Raw genomic sequence first — 13,334 nt, 5'->3', positions numbered from 1 at the left:
CGTTTTATCCCGAAATATGCTTAAACAGAGAAAAAGGCTAAAACCAAGAGAAAACATTTATTTAAAGCAGTAAACAGCTATGTTACTCTTTCTAGGGTCAAAATATGTAACAATCCAATGCATTTGACTAATTATATGAGTACAAGATTATGTTCGGATATGGTTATCTCTTCTTTTTCGCGGTTCGAAGCATGTCCAAGGTGAATAAACCGGTCCACATATCAAGTGGGACCCACATTGAATGATCCCTTGAGTTTTCAAAAAACGATATATGCGATTGCATGATATATACTAACGGATGCGATCATACCAGCACTAATGCACCGTATCCCATCAGAACTCCGCAGTTAAGCGTGCTTGGGCGAGAGTAGTACTAGGATAGGTGACCTCCCGGGAAGTCCTCGTGTTGCATCCCTCCCTCTTTTTTTTTTTTTTTTTTTTGGTTGTTGCGTAAGCCTATATAGTACAAACATAACGTCGTAACTTTTACATCGTGAGGAACCACGCGACCCATAATACCTTTTCGGAAAGCCCCAAGAGTGTTTCCGGCAAGGCAATGGGTCTTTGTGCCATTGGACCATTCTGGAGGCCGAATTTTGACGTTTAAAAGTGTTTCGGATGTTTTTTTGTGATCGCGATACAATTAGCTACGAGTACAAGATTATGTTCGGATATGGTTATCTCTTGTTTTTCGCGGTTCGAAGCACGTCCAAGGTGAATAAACCGGTCCACATATCAAGTGGGACCCACATTGAATGATCCCTTGAGTTTTCAAAAAACGATATATGCGATTGCATGATATATACTAACGGATGCGATCATACCAGCACTAATGCACCGTATCCCATCAGAACTCCGCAGTTAAGCGTGCTTGGGCGAGAGTAGTACTAGGATTGGTGACCTCCCGAGAAGTTCTCGTGTTGCATCCTTCCCTCTTTTTTTTTTTTTTTTTTGGTTGTTGCGTAAGCCTATATAGTACAAACATAACGTCGTAACTTTTACATCGTGAGGAACCACGCAACCCATAATACCTTTTCAGAAAGCCCCAAGAGTGTTTCCGGCAAGGCAATGGGTCTTCGTGCCATTGGACCATTCTGGAGGCCGAATTTTGACGTTTAAAAGTGTTTCGGATGTTTTTTTGTGATCGCGACACAATTAGCTACGAGTACAAGATTATGTTCGGATATGGTTATCTCTTGTTTTTCGCGGTTCGAAGCACGTCCAAGGTGAATAAACCGGTCCACATATCAAGTGGGACCCACATTGAATGATCCCTTGAGTTTTAAAAAAACGATATATGCGATTACATGATATATACTAAAGGATGCGATCATACCAGCACTAATGCACCGTATCCCATCAGAACTCCGCAGTTAAGCGTGCTTGGGCGAGAGTAGTACTAGGATGGGTGACCTCCCGGGAAGTCCTCGTGTTGCATCCCTCCCTCTTTTTTTTTTTTTTTTTTTTGGTTGTTGCGTAAGCCTATATAGTACAAACATAACGTCGTAACTTTTACATCGTGAGGAACCACGCGACCCATAATACCTTTTCGGAAAGCCCCAAGAGTGTTTCCGGCAAGGCAATGGGTCTTTGTCCCATTGGACCATTCTGGAGGCCGAATTTTGACGTTTAAAAGTGTTTCGGATGTTTTTTTGTGATCGCGACACAATTAGCTACGAGTACAAAATTATGTTCGGATATGGTTATCTCTTGTTTTTCGCGGTTCGAAGCACGTCCAAGGTGAATAAACCGGTCCACATATCAAGTGGGACCCACATTGAATGATCCCTTGAGTTTTCAAAAAACAATATATGTGATTGCATGATTTATACTAATGGATTGGATCATACCAGCACTAATGCACCGTATCCCATCAGAACACCGCAGTTAAGCGTGCTTGGGCGAGAGTAGTACTAGGATGGGTGACCTCCCGGGAAGTCCTCGTGTTGCATCCCTCCCTCTTTTTTTTTTTTTTTTTTTGGTTGTTGCGTAAGCCTATATAGTACAAACATAATGTCGTAACTTTTACATCGTGAGGAACCACGCGACCCATAATACCTTTTCGGAAAGCCCCAAGAGTGTTTCCGGCAAGGCAATGGGTCTTTGTGCCATTGGACCATTCTGGAGGCCGAATTTTGACGTTTAAAAGTGTTTCGGATGTTTTTTTGTGATCGCGACACAATTAGCTACGAGTACAAGATTATGTTCGGATATGGTTATCTCTTGTTTTTCGCTGTTCGAAGCACGTCCAAGGTGAATAAACCGGTCCACATATCAAGTGGGACCCACATTGAATGATCCCTTGAGTTTTCAAAAAACGATATATGCGATTGCATGATATATACTAACGGATGCGATCATACCAGCACTAATGCACCGTATCCCATCATAACTCCGCAGTCAAGCGTGCTTGGGCGAGAGTAGTACTAGGATGGGTGACCTCCCGGGAAGTCCTGGTGTTGCATCCCTCCCTCTTTTTTTTTTTTTTTTTTTTGGTTGTTGCGTAAGCCTATATAGTACAAACATAACGTCATAACTTTTACATCGTGAGGAACCACGCGACCCATAATACCTTTTCGGAAAGCCCCAAGAGTGTTTCCGGCAAGGCAATGGGTCTTCGTGCCATTGGACCATTCTGGAGGCCGAATTTTGACGTTTAAAAGTGTTTCGGATGTTTTTTGTGATCGCGACACAATTAGCTACGAGTACAAGATTATGTTCGGATATGGTTATCTCTTGTTTTTCGCGGTTCGAAGCACGTCCAAGGTGAATAAACCGGTCCACATATCAAGTGGGACCCACATTGAATGATCCCTTGAGTTTTAAAAAAACGATATATGCGATTGCATGATATATACTAACGGATGCGATCATACCAGCACTAATGCACCGTATCCCATCAGAACTCCGCATTTAAGCGTGCTTGGGCGAGAGTAGTACTAGGATGGGTGACCTCCCGGGAAGTCCTCGTGTTGCATCCCTCCCTCTTTTTTTTTTTTTTTTTTTGGTTGTTGCGTAAGCCTATATAGTACAAACATAACGTCGTAACTTTTACATCGTGAGGAACCACGCGACCCATAATACCTTTTCGGAAAGCCCCAAGAGTGTTTCTGGCAAGGCAATGGGTCTTCGTGCCATTGGACCATTCTGGAGGCCGAATTTTGACGTTTAAAAGTGTTTCAGATGTTTTTTTGTGATCGCGACACAATTAGCTACGAGTACAAGATTATGTTCGGATATGGTTATCTCTTGTTTTTCGCGGTTTGAAGCACGTCCAAGGTGAATAAACCGGTCCACATATCAAGTGGGACCCACATTGAATGATCCCTTGAGTTTTCAAAAAACGATATATGCGATTGCATGATATATACTAACGGATGCGATCATACCAGCACTAATGCACCGTATCCCATCAGAACACCGCAGTTAAGCGTGCTTGGGCGAGAGTAGTACTAGGATGGGTGACCTTCCGGGAAGTCCTCGTGTTGCATCCCTCCCTCTTTTTTTTTTTTTTTTTTTTGGTTGTTGCGTAAGCCTATATAGTACAAACATAACGTCGTAACTTTTACATCGTGAGGAACCACGCGACCCATAATACCTTTTCGGAAAGCCCCAAGAGTGTTTCCGGCAAGGCAATGGGTCTTTGTGCCATTGGACCATTCTGGAGGCCGAATTTTGACGTTTAAAAGTGTTTCGGATGTTTTTTTGTGATCGCGACACAATTAGCTACGAGTACAAGATTATGTTCGGATATGGTTATCTCTTGTTTTTCGCGGTTCGAAGCACGTCCAAGGTGAATAAACCGGTCCACATATCAAGTGGGACCCACATTGAATGATCCCTTGAGTTTTCAAAAAACGATATATGCGATTGCATGATATATACTAACGGATGCGATCATACCAGCACTAATGCACCGTATCCCATCATAACTCCGCAGTCAAGCGTGCTTGGGCGAGAGTAGTACTAGGATGGGTGACCTCCCGGGAAGTCCTCGTGTTGCATCCTTCCCTCTTTTTTTTTTTTTTTTTTTTGGTTGTTGCGTAAGCCTATATAGTACAAACATAACGTCGTAACTTTTACATCGTGAGGAACCACGCGACCCATAATACCTTTTCGGAAAGCCCCAAGAGTGTTTCCGGCAAGGCAATGGGTCTTTGTGCCATTGGACCATTCTGGAGGCCGAATTTTGACGTTTAAAAGTGTTTCGGATGTTTTTTTGTGATCGCGACACAATTAGCTACGAGTACAAGATTATGTTCGGATATGGTTATCTCTTGTTTTTCGCGGTTCGAAGCACGTCCAAGGTGAACAAACCGGTCCACATATCAAGTGGGACCCACATTGAATGATCCCTTGAGTTTTCAAAAAACGATATATGCGATTGCATGATATATACTAACGGATGCGATCATACCAGCACTAATGCACCGTATCCCATCAGAACTCCGCATTTAAGCGTGCTTGGGCGAGAGTAGTACTAGGATGGGTGACCTCCCGGGAAGTCCTCGTGTTGCATCCCTCCCTCTTTTTTTTTTTTTTTTTTTTGGTTGTTGCGTAAGCCTATATAGTACAAACATAACGTCGTAACTTTTACATCGTGAGGAACCACGCGACCCATAATACCTTTTCGGAAAGCCCCAAGAGTGTTTCCGGCAAGGCAATGGGTCTTTGTGCCATTGGACCATTCTGGAGGCCGAATTTTGACGTTTAAAAGTGTTTCGGATGTTTTTTTGTGATCGCGACACAATTAGCTACGAGTACAAAATTATGTTCGGATATGGTTATCTCTTGTTTTTCGCGGTTCGAAGCACGTCCAAGGTGAACAAACCGGTCCACATATCAAGTGGGACCCACATTGAATGATCCCTTGAGTTTTCAAAAAACGATATATGCGATTGCATGATATATACTAACGGATGCGATCATACCAGCACTAATGCACCGTATCCCATCAGAACTCCGCATTTAAGCGTGCTTGGGCGAGAGTAGTACTAGGATGGGTGACCTCCCGGGAAGTCCTCGTGTTGCATCCCTCCCTCTTTTTTTTTTTTTTTTTTTGGTTGTTGCGTAAGCCTATATAGTACAAACATAACGTCGTAACTTTTACATCGTGAGGAACCACGCGACCCATAATACCTTTTCGGAAAGCCCCAAGAGTGTTTCCGGCAAGGCAATGGGTCTTCGTGCCATTGGACCATTCTGGAGGCCGAATTTTGACGTTTAAAAGTGTTTCGGATGTTTTTTTGTGATCGCGACACAATTAGCTACGAGTACAAGATTATGTTCGGATATGGTTATCTCTTGTTTTTCGCGGTTCGAAGCACGTCCAAGGTGAATAAACCGGTCCACATATCAAGTGGGACCCACATTGAATGATCCCTTGAGTTTTCAAAAAACGATATATGCGATTGCATGATATATACTAACGGATGCGATCATACCAGCACTAATGCACCGTATCCCATCAGAACTCCGCAGTTAAGCGTGCTTGGGCGAGAGTAGTACTAGGATGGCTGACCTCCCGGGAAGTCCTCGTGTTGCATCCCTCCCTCTTTTTTTTTTTTTTTTTTTGGTTGTTGCGTAAGCCTATATAGTAAAAACATAACGTCGTAACTTTTACATCGTGAGGAACCACGCGACCCATAATACCTTTTCGGAAAGCCCCAAGAGTGTTTCCGGCAAGGCAATGGGTCTTTGTGCCATTGGACCATTCTGGAGGCCGGATTTTGACGTTTAAAAGTGTTTCGGATGTTTTTTTGTGATCGCGACACAATTAGCTACGAGTACAAAATTATGTTCGGATATGGTTATCTCTTGTTTTTCGCGGTTCGAAGCACGTCCAAAGTGAACAAACCGGTCCACATATCAAGTGGGACCCACATTGAATGATCCCTTGAGTTTTCAAAAAACGATATATGCGATTGCATGATATATACTAACGGATGCGATCATACCAGCACTAATGCACCGTATCCCATCAGAACTCCGCAGTTAAGCGTGCTTGGGCGTGAGTAGTACTAGGATGGGTGACCTCCTGGGAAGTCCTCGTGTTGCATCCCTCCCTCTTTTTTTTTTTTTTTTTTTTGGTTGTTGCGTAAGCCTATATAGTACAAACATAACGTCGTAACTTTTACATCGTGAGGAACCACGCGACCCATAATACCTTTTCGGAAAGCCCCAAGAGTGTTTCCGGCAAGGCAATGGGTCTTCGTGCCATTGGACCATTCTGGAGGCCGAATTTTGACGTTTAAAAGTGTTTCGGATGTTTTTTTGTGATCGCGACACAATTAGCTACGAGTACAAGATTATGTTCGGATATGGTTATCTCTTGTTTTTCACGGTTCGAAGCACGTCCAAGGTGAATAAACCGGTCCACATATCAAGTGGGACCCACATTGAATGATCCCTTGAGTTTTCAAAAAACGATATATGCGATTGCATGATATATACTAACGGATGCGATCATACCAGCACTAATGCACCGTATCCCATCAGAACTCCGCAGTTAAGCGTGCTTGGGCGAGAGTAGTACTAGGATGGCTGACCTCCCGGGAAGTCCTCGTGTTGCATCCCTCCCTCTTTTTTTTTTTTTTTTTTTTGGTTGTTGCGTAAGCCTATATAGTAAAAACATAACGTCGTAACTTTTACATCGTGAGGAACCACGCGACCCATAATACCTTTTCGGAAAGCCCCAAGAGTGTTTCCGGCAAGGCAATGGGTCTTTGTGCCATTGGACCATTCTGGAGGCCGAATTTTGACGTTTAAAAGTGTTTCGGATGTTTTTTTGTGATCGCGACACAATTAGCTACGAGTACAAAATTATGTTCGGATATGGTTATCTCTTGTTTTTCGCGGTTCGAAGCACGTCCAAGGTGAATAAACCGGTCCACATATCAAGTGGGACCCACATTGAATGATCCCTTGAGTTTTCAAAAAACGATATATGCGATTGCATGATATATACTAACGGATGCGATCATACCAGCACTAATGCACCGTATCCCATCAGAATTCCGCAGTTAAGCGTGCTTGGGCGAGAGTAGTACTAGGATGGCTGACCTCCCGGGAAGTCCTCGTGTTGCATCCCTCCCTCTTTTTCTTTTTTGGTTGTTGCGTAAGCCTATATAGTACAAACATAACGTCGTAACTTTTACATCGTGAGGAACCACGCGACCCATAATACCTTTTCGGAAAGCCCCAAGAGTGTTTCCGGCAAGGCAATGGTTCTTCGTGCCATTGGACCATTCTGGAGGCCGAATTTTGACGTTTAAAAGTGTTTCGGATGTTTTTTTGTGATCGCGACACAATTAGCTACGAGTACAAGATTATGTTCGGATATGGTTATCTCTTGTTTTTCGCGGTTCGAAGCACGTCCAAGGTGAATAAACCGGTCCACATATCAAGTGGGACCCACATTGAATGATCCCTTGAGTTTTCAAAAAACGATATATGCGATTGCATGATATATACTAACGGATGCGATCATACCAGCACTAATGCACCGTATCCCATTAGAACTCCTCATTTAAGCGTGCTTGGGCGAGAGTAGTACTAGGATGGGTGACCTCCCGGGAAGTCCTCGTGTTGCATCCCTCCCTCTTTTTTTTTTTTTTTTTTTTGGTTGTTGCGTAAGCCTATATAGTACAAACATAACGTCGTAACTTTTACATCGTGAGGAACCACGCGACCCATAATACCTTTTCGGAAAGCCCCAAGAGTGTTTCCGGCAAGGCAATGGGTCTTTGTGCCATTGGACCATTCTGGAGGCCGAATTTTGACGTTTAAAAGTGTTTCGGATGTTTTTTTGTGATCGCGTCACAATTAGCTACGAGTACAAAATTATGTTCGGATATGGTTATCTCTTGTTTTTCGCGGTTCGAAGCACATCCAAGGTGAATAAACCGGTCCACATATCAAGTGGGACCCACATTGAATGATCCCTTGAGTTTTCAAAAAACGATATATGCGATTGCATGATATATACTAACGGATGCGATCATACCAGCACTAATGCACCGTATCCCATCATAACTCCGCAGTCAAGCGTGCTTGGGCGAGAGTAGTACTAGGATGGGTGACCTCCCGGGAAGTCCTCGTGTTGCATCCTTCCCTCTTTTTTTTTTTTTTTTTTTTGGTTGTTGCGTAAGCCTATATAGTACAAACATAACGTCGTAACTTTTACATCGTGAGGAACCACGCGACCCATAATACCTTTTCGGAAAGCCCCAAGAGTGTTTCCGGCAAGGCAATGGGTCTTCGTGCCATTGGACCATTTTGGAGGCCGAATTTTGACGTTTAAAAGTGTTTCGGATGTTTTTTTGTGATCGCGACACAATTAGCTACGAGTACAAGATTATGTTCGGATATGGTTATCTCTTGTTTTTCGCGGTTCGAAGCACGTCCAAGGTGAATAAACCGGTCCACATATCAAGTGGGACCCACATTGAATGATCCCTTGAGTTTTCAAAAAACGATATATGCGATTGCATGATATATACTAACGGATGCGATCATACCAGCACTAATGCACCGTATCCCATCAGAACTCCGCAGTTCAGCGTGCTTGGGCGAGAGTAGTACTAGGATGGCTGACCTCCCGGGAAGTCCTCGTGTTGCATCCCTCCCTCTTTTTTTTTTTTTTTTTTTTGGTTGTTGCGTAAGCCTATATAGTACAAACATAACGTCGTAACTTTTACATCGTGAGGAACCACGCGACCCATAATACCTTTTCGGAAAGCCCCAAGAGTGTTTCCGGCAAGGCAATGGGTCTTCGTGCCATTGGACCATTCTGGAGGCCGAATTTTGACGTTTAAAAGTGTTTCGGATGTTTTTTGTGATCGCGACACAATTAGCTACGAGTACAAGATTATGTTCGGATATGGTTATCTCTTGTTTTTCGCGGTTCGAAGCACGTCCAAGGTGACTAAACCGGTCCACATATCAAGTGGGACCCACATTGAATGATCCCTTGAGTTTTCAAAAAACGATATATGCGATTGCATGATATATACTAACGGATGCGATCATACCAGCACTAATGCACCGTATCCCATCATAACTCCGCAGTCAAGCGTGCTTGGGCGAGAGTAGTACTAGGATGGGTGACCTCCCGGGAAGTCCTCGTGTTGCATCCTTCCCTCTTTTTTTTTTTTTTTTTTTTGGTTGTTGCGTAAGCCTATATAGTACAAACATAACGTCGTAACTTTTACATCGTGAGGAACCACGCGACCCATAATACCTTTTCGGAAAGCCCCAAGAGTGTTTCCGGCAAGGCAATGGGTCTTCGTGCCATTGGACCATTCTGGAGGCCGAATTTTGACGTTTAAAAGTGTTTCGGATGTTTTTTTGTGATCGCGACACAATTAGCTACGAGTACAAGATTATGTTCGGATATGGTTATCTCTTGTTTTTCGCGGTTCGAAGCACGTCCAAGGTGAATAAACCGGTCCACATATCAAGTGGGACCCACATTGAATGATCCCTTGAGTTTTCAAAAAACGATATATGCGATTGCATGATATATACTAACGGATGCGATCATACCAGCACTAATGCACCGTATCCCATCAGAACTCCGCAGTTCAGCGTGCTTGGGCGAGAGTAGTACTAGGATGGCTGACCTCCCGGGAAGTCCTCGTGTTGCATCCCTCCCTCTTTTTTTTTTTTTTTTTTTTGGTTGTTGCGTAAGCCTATATAGTACAAACATAACGTCGTAACTTTTACATCGTGAGGAACCACGCGACCCATAATACCTTTTCGGAAAGCCCCAAGAGTGTTTCCGGCAAGGCAATGGGTCTTCGTGCCATTGGACCATTCTGGAGGCCGAATTTTGACGTTTAAAAGTGTTTCGGATGTTTTTTGTGATCGCGACACAATTAGCTACGAGTACAAGATTATGTTCGGATATGGTTATCTCTTGTTTTTCGCGGTTCGAAGCACGTCCAAGGTGACTAAACCGGTCCACATATCAAGTGTGACCCACATTGAATGATCCCTTGAGTTTTCAAAAAACGATATATGCGATTGCATCATATATACTAACGGATGTGATCATACCAGCACTAATGCACCGTATCCCATCATAACTCCGCAGTCAAGCGTGCTTGGGCGAGAGTAGTACTAGGATGGGTGACCTCCCGGGAAGTCCTCGTGTTGCATCCTTCCCTCTTTTTTTTTTTTTTTTTTTTGGTTGTTGCGTAAGCCTATATAGTACAAACATAACGTCGTAACTTTTACATCGTGAGGAACCACGCGACCCATAATACCTTTTCGGAAAGCCCCAAGAGTGTTTCCGGCAAGGCAATGGGTCTTCGTGCCATTGGACAATTCTGGAGGCCGAATTTTGACGTTTAAAAGTGTTTCGGATGTTTTTTTGTGATCGCGACACAATTAGCTACGAGTACAAGATTATGTTCGGATATGGTTATCTCTTGTTTTTCGCGGTTCGAAGCACGTCCAAGGTGAATAAACCGGTCCACATATCAAGTGGGACCCACATTGAATGATCCCTTGAGTTTTCAAAAAACGATATATGCGATTGCATGATATATACTAACGGATGCGATCATACCAGCACTAATGCACCGTATCCCATCAGAACTCCGCATTTAAGCATGCTTGGGCGAGAGTAGTACTAGGATGGGTGACCTCCCGGGAAGTCCTCGTGTTGCATCCCTCCCTCTTTTTTTTTTTTTTTTTTTTGGTTGTTGCGTAAGCCTATATAGTACAAACATAACGTCGTAACTTTTACATCGTGAGGAACCACGCGACCCATAATACCTTTTCGGAAAGCCCCAAGAGTGTTTCCGGCAAGGCAATGGGTCTTTGTGCCATTGGACCATTCTGGAGGCCGAATTTTGACGTTTAAAAGTGTTTCGGATGTTTTTTTGTGATCGCGACACAATTAGCTACGAGTACAAAATTATGTTCGGATATGGTTATCTCTTGTTTTTCGCGGTTCGAAGCACGTCCAAGGTGAATAAACCGGTCCACATATCAAGTGGGACCCACATTGAATGATCCCTTGAGTTTTCAAAAAACGATATATGCGATTGCATCATATATACTAACGGATGCGATCATACCAGCACTAATGCACCGTATCCCATCAGAACTCCGCAGTTAAGCGTGCTTGGGCGAGAGTAGTACTAGGATGGGTGACCTCCCGAGAAGTCCTCGTGTTGCATCCCTCCCTCTTTTTTTTTTTTTTTTTTTTGGTTGTTACGTAAGCCTATATAGTACAAACATAACGTCGTAACGTTTACATCGTGAGGAACCACGCGACCCATAATACCTTTTCGGAAAGCCCCAAGAGTGTTTCCGGCAAGGCAATGGGTCTTCGTGCCATTGGACCATTCTGGAGGCCGAATTTTGACGTTTAAAAGTGTTTCAGATGTTTTTTTGTGATCGCGACACAATTAGCTACGAGTACAAGATTATGTTCGGATATGGTTATCTCTTGTTTTTCGCGGTTCGAAGCACGTCCAAGGTGACTAAACCGGTCCACATATCAAGTGGGACCCACATTGAATGATCCCTTGAGTTTTCAAAAAACGATATATGCGATTGCATGATATATACTAACGGATGCGATCATACCAGCACTAATGCACCGTATCCCATCATAACTCCGCAGTCAAGCGTGCTTGGGCGAGAGTAGTACTAGGATGGGTGACCTCCCGGGAAGTCCTCGTGTTGCATCCTTCCCTCTTTTTTTTTTTTTTTTTTTTGGTTGTTGCGTAAGCCTATATAGTACAAACATAACGTCGTAATTTTTACATTGTGAGGAACCACGCGACCCATAATACCTTTTCGGAAAGCCCCAAGAGTGTTTCCGGCAAGGCAATGGGTCTTCGTGCCATTGGACCATTCTGGAGGCCGAATTTTGACGTTTAAAAGTGTTTCGGATGTTTTTTTGTGATCGCGACACAATTAGCTACGAGTACAAGATTATGTTCGGATATGGTTATCTCTTGTTTTTCGCAGTTCGAAGCACGTCCAAGGTGAATAAACCGGTCCACATATCAAGTGGGACCCACATTGAATGATCCCTTGAGTTTTCAAAAAACGATATATGCGATTGCATGATATATACTAACGGATGCGATCATACCAGCACTAATGCACCGTATCCCATCAGAACTCCGCATTTAAGCGTGCTTGGGCGAGAGTAGTACTAGGATGGGTGACCTCCCGGGAAGTCCTCGTGTTGCATCCCTCCCTCTTTTTTTTTTTTTTTTTTTTTGGTTGTTGCGTAAGCCTATATAGTACAAACATAACGTCGTAACTTTTACATCGTGAGGAACCACGCGACCCATAATACCTTTTCGGAAAGCCCCAAGAGTGTTTCCGGCAAGGCAATGGGTCTTTGTGCCATTGGACCATTCTGGAGGCCGAATTTTGACGTTTAAAAGTGTTTCGGATGTTTTTTTGTGATCGCGACACAATTAGCTACGAGTACAAAATTATGTTCGGATATGGTTATCTCTTGTTTTTCACGGTTCGAAGCACGTCCAAGGTGAATAAACCGGTCCACATATCAAGTGGGACCCACATTGAATGATCCCTTGAGTTTTCAAAAAACGATATATGCGATTGCATGATATATACTAACGGATGCGATCATACCAGCACTAATGCACCGTATCCCATCATAACTCCGCAGTCAAGCGTGCTTGGGCGAGAGTAGTACTAGGATGGGTGACCTCCCGGGAAGTCCTCGTGTTGCATCCTTCCCTCTTTTTTTTTTTTTTTTTTTTGGTTGTTGCGTAAGCCTATATAGTACAAACATAACGTCGTAACTTTTACATCGTGAGGAACCACGCGACCCATAATACCTTTTCGGAAAGCCCCAAGAGTGTTTCCGGCAAGGCAATGGGTCTTCGTGCCATTGGACCATTCTGGAGGCCGAATTTTGACGTTTAAAAGTGTTTCGGATGTTTTTTTGTGATCGCAACACAATTAGCTACGAGTACAAGATTATGTTCGGATATGGTTATCTCTTGTTTTTCGCGGTTCGAAGCACGTCCAAGGTGAATAAACCGGTCCACATATCAAGTGGGACCCACATTGAATGATCCCTTGAGTTTTCAAAAAACGATATATGCGATTGCATGATATATACTAACGGATGCGATCATACCAGCACTAATGCACCGTATCCCATCAGAACTCCGCATTTAAGCGTGCTTGGGCGAGAGTAGTACTAGGATGGGTGACCTCCCGGGAAGTCCTCGTGTTGCATCCCTCCCTCTTTTTTTTTTTTTTTTTTTTGGTTGTTGCGTAAGCCTATATAGTACAAACATAACGTCGTAACTTTTACATCGTGAGGA

General features: G+C 43.5%; 12 non-coding genes and 14 pseudogenes across 12 annotated transcripts; all 26 read left to right on the top strand.

Moving 5' to 3' along the window:
* The first annotated feature begins 296 nt into the window (after positions 1–296).
* On the top strand, positions 297–415 carry LOC147922724 (5S ribosomal RNA). Its single transcript, XR_015590377.1, has one exon. It is a non-coding gene; the product is annotated as a 5S ribosomal RNA (ribosomal RNA).
* A 395-nt stretch (positions 416–810) lies between these two features.
* Positions 811–929, top strand: LOC147922723 (5S ribosomal RNA). Its single transcript, XR_015589750.1, has one exon. It is a non-coding gene; the product is annotated as a 5S ribosomal RNA (ribosomal RNA).
* A 393-nt stretch (positions 930–1,322) lies between these two features.
* LOC147922722 (5S ribosomal RNA) lies at positions 1,323–1,441 on the top strand. The gene has a single exon (XR_015590235.1). It is a non-coding gene; the product is annotated as a 5S ribosomal RNA (ribosomal RNA).
* Positions 1,442–1,836: 395 nt separating this feature from the next.
* Positions 1,837–1,955, top strand: LOC147922721 (5S ribosomal RNA; annotated as a pseudogene).
* A 394-nt stretch (positions 1,956–2,349) lies between these two features.
* LOC147922720 (5S ribosomal RNA) lies at positions 2,350–2,468 on the top strand (annotated as a pseudogene).
* Positions 2,469–2,862: 394 nt separating this feature from the next.
* Positions 2,863–2,981, top strand: LOC147922719 (5S ribosomal RNA). Its single transcript, XR_015589552.1, has one exon. It is a non-coding gene; the product is annotated as a 5S ribosomal RNA (ribosomal RNA).
* A 394-nt stretch (positions 2,982–3,375) lies between these two features.
* LOC147922718 (5S ribosomal RNA) lies at positions 3,376–3,494 on the top strand (annotated as a pseudogene).
* A 395-nt stretch (positions 3,495–3,889) lies between these two features.
* LOC147922717 (5S ribosomal RNA) lies at positions 3,890–4,008 on the top strand (annotated as a pseudogene).
* A 395-nt stretch (positions 4,009–4,403) lies between these two features.
* On the top strand, positions 4,404–4,522 carry LOC147922716 (5S ribosomal RNA). The gene has a single exon (XR_015589551.1). It is a non-coding gene; the product is annotated as a 5S ribosomal RNA (ribosomal RNA).
* A 395-nt stretch (positions 4,523–4,917) lies between these two features.
* On the top strand, positions 4,918–5,036 carry LOC147922715 (5S ribosomal RNA). Its single transcript, XR_015589550.1, has one exon. It is a non-coding gene; the product is annotated as a 5S ribosomal RNA (ribosomal RNA).
* Positions 5,037–5,430: 394 nt separating this feature from the next.
* LOC147922714 (5S ribosomal RNA) lies at positions 5,431–5,549 on the top strand. The gene has a single exon (XR_015590355.1). It is a non-coding gene; the product is annotated as a 5S ribosomal RNA (ribosomal RNA).
* A 394-nt stretch (positions 5,550–5,943) lies between these two features.
* On the top strand, positions 5,944–6,062 carry LOC147922713 (5S ribosomal RNA). The gene has a single exon (XR_015590192.1). It is a non-coding gene; the product is annotated as a 5S ribosomal RNA (ribosomal RNA).
* A 395-nt stretch (positions 6,063–6,457) lies between these two features.
* Positions 6,458–6,576, top strand: LOC147922712 (5S ribosomal RNA). Its single transcript, XR_015590354.1, has one exon. It is a non-coding gene; the product is annotated as a 5S ribosomal RNA (ribosomal RNA).
* Positions 6,577–6,971: 395 nt separating this feature from the next.
* On the top strand, positions 6,972–7,090 carry LOC147922711 (5S ribosomal RNA; annotated as a pseudogene).
* A 387-nt stretch (positions 7,091–7,477) lies between these two features.
* On the top strand, positions 7,478–7,596 carry LOC147922710 (5S ribosomal RNA; annotated as a pseudogene).
* A 395-nt stretch (positions 7,597–7,991) lies between these two features.
* On the top strand, positions 7,992–8,110 carry LOC147922709 (5S ribosomal RNA; annotated as a pseudogene).
* A 395-nt stretch (positions 8,111–8,505) lies between these two features.
* LOC147922708 (5S ribosomal RNA) lies at positions 8,506–8,624 on the top strand (annotated as a pseudogene).
* Positions 8,625–9,018: 394 nt separating this feature from the next.
* On the top strand, positions 9,019–9,137 carry LOC147922707 (5S ribosomal RNA; annotated as a pseudogene).
* A 395-nt stretch (positions 9,138–9,532) lies between these two features.
* LOC147922706 (5S ribosomal RNA) lies at positions 9,533–9,651 on the top strand (annotated as a pseudogene).
* A 394-nt stretch (positions 9,652–10,045) lies between these two features.
* LOC147922705 (5S ribosomal RNA) lies at positions 10,046–10,164 on the top strand (annotated as a pseudogene).
* Positions 10,165–10,559: 395 nt separating this feature from the next.
* Positions 10,560–10,678, top strand: LOC147922704 (5S ribosomal RNA; annotated as a pseudogene).
* Positions 10,679–11,073: 395 nt separating this feature from the next.
* LOC147922703 (5S ribosomal RNA) lies at positions 11,074–11,192 on the top strand. The gene has a single exon (XR_015590249.1). It is a non-coding gene; the product is annotated as a 5S ribosomal RNA (ribosomal RNA).
* A 395-nt stretch (positions 11,193–11,587) lies between these two features.
* Positions 11,588–11,706, top strand: LOC147922702 (5S ribosomal RNA; annotated as a pseudogene).
* A 395-nt stretch (positions 11,707–12,101) lies between these two features.
* On the top strand, positions 12,102–12,220 carry LOC147922701 (5S ribosomal RNA). Its single transcript, XR_015589549.1, has one exon. It is a non-coding gene; the product is annotated as a 5S ribosomal RNA (ribosomal RNA).
* A 396-nt stretch (positions 12,221–12,616) lies between these two features.
* Positions 12,617–12,735, top strand: LOC147922700 (5S ribosomal RNA; annotated as a pseudogene).
* A 395-nt stretch (positions 12,736–13,130) lies between these two features.
* Positions 13,131–13,249, top strand: LOC147922699 (5S ribosomal RNA). Its single transcript, XR_015589548.1, has one exon. It is a non-coding gene; the product is annotated as a 5S ribosomal RNA (ribosomal RNA).
* The last annotated feature ends 85 nt before the right edge of the window (positions 13,250–13,334 follow it).

This window comes from Camelina sativa, chromosome 18 (genome assembly GCF_030686135.1).
Source record: "Camelina sativa cultivar CO46 ecotype springtype chromosome 18, ASM3068613v1".
NCBI lineage: Eukaryota > Viridiplantae > Streptophyta > Magnoliopsida > Brassicales > Brassicaceae > Camelina > Camelina sativa.
This window is presented reverse-complemented; position numbering and strand designations above follow the sequence as displayed.